Raw genomic sequence first — 1,242 nt, forward strand, 5'->3', positions numbered from 1 at the left:
TCCCTGTCCTTCACTATCTCCCTGAGTTTGCTCAAACTCATTTTCTCAATTTAATGGGGGAAAATAAAATACAGTAGAAATTCCTTCTGTTTGGATGAGTCGTTAGAAAGTTTTAATGATAGAGAATTCAGAAAGTCCAACCTAGTCTAATAGTTAAGTAACATTATAAGGATATGGACTCTCAAGCTAGACTGTCTGGGTTTAAGCCTGGAAGCTCCTGTTTGCTAGCTGTGCAACTGTTGGCAAGTCACTCAACCTCTTTGTTCTTCTGTTTTCTCATCTGTACTATGAAGATAATAATGGTATCTGTATTCACAGGGTTTTTATAAAGATTAAGTGAGTGAAAATTTGTTGTGTTTAGAATTGTGCCTGGCAGATAGTGATCAATATTTAAGTATAAAATGAGTAAACCAGTATTTGTTCCCTCACTGCTAGGTCTTATGAGGTGGATTTGGTTTTTTGCATCACACAACTACACTGAAATGTAAGTATTGTTATTCCAATTATTGTTATGGAAACTGGAACTCAGGTTACAGGAGTATGTTTCAGATCATTTAAAAAATCAAATATATGCCCTCCCCCTCGGATGTGAATGGAGCTTGAGGTGTGCAGGGCCAGAGGAGACTCTGCAGACCTGGGACCCAGGGCAACTCAGAGGCTGTGACCAATAGCTCTTCAAGTCTGCAACAAAAAATGGCTCCAATAAAACTACATTGCAAAAAGTGCAAAAGAAACAAAAAGGAAAGAGTAAAATAGTTGAAGAGGCAGAACCTGAAGAATTTGTGGTAGAAAAAGTAATGGACAACCGTGTAGTGAATGGGAAGGTGGAGTATTTCCTGAAGTGGAAGGCATTTACAGATGCAGACGATACTTGGGAACCTGAAGAAAATTTAGATTGTCCAGAGTTAATGGAAGTATTTCTTAATTGTCAAAAAGCTGGTAAAGAAAAAGATGAAACAAATAGAAAATCTTTGTCTGACAGTGAATCTGATGATAGCAAATCAAAGAAGAAAAGAGATGCTGCTGCTAAACCAAGAGGTTTTGCCAGAGGTCTTGATGCAGAACAGATAATTGGTGCCACAGACCGCAGTGCAGAATTACTGTTCCTCATGAAACAGAAAGGTTCCGATGAGGTGGACTTGGCGCTGCCAAAGAGGCAAACATGAGCTGTCCTCAAATTATAATTGCTTTTTATGAAGAGAGACCAACTTGGCATTCTTGTCCAGAAGATGAGGCTCAATA

General features: G+C 38.7%; 1 pseudogene; it reads left to right on the forward strand.

Moving 5' to 3' along the window:
- Positions 1-671: 671 nt before the first annotated feature.
- On the forward strand, positions 672-1,234 carry LOC104983080 (annotated as a pseudogene).
- Positions 1,235-1,242: the final 8 nt, after the last annotated feature.

Source organism: Bison bison, unplaced genomic scaffold, assembly GCF_000754665.1.
Source record: "Bison bison bison isolate TAMUID 2011002044 unplaced genomic scaffold, Bison_UMD1.0 scf7180017861248, whole genome shotgun sequence".
NCBI classification, from domain to species: Eukaryota; Metazoa; Chordata; class Mammalia; order Artiodactyla; family Bovidae; genus Bison; species Bison bison.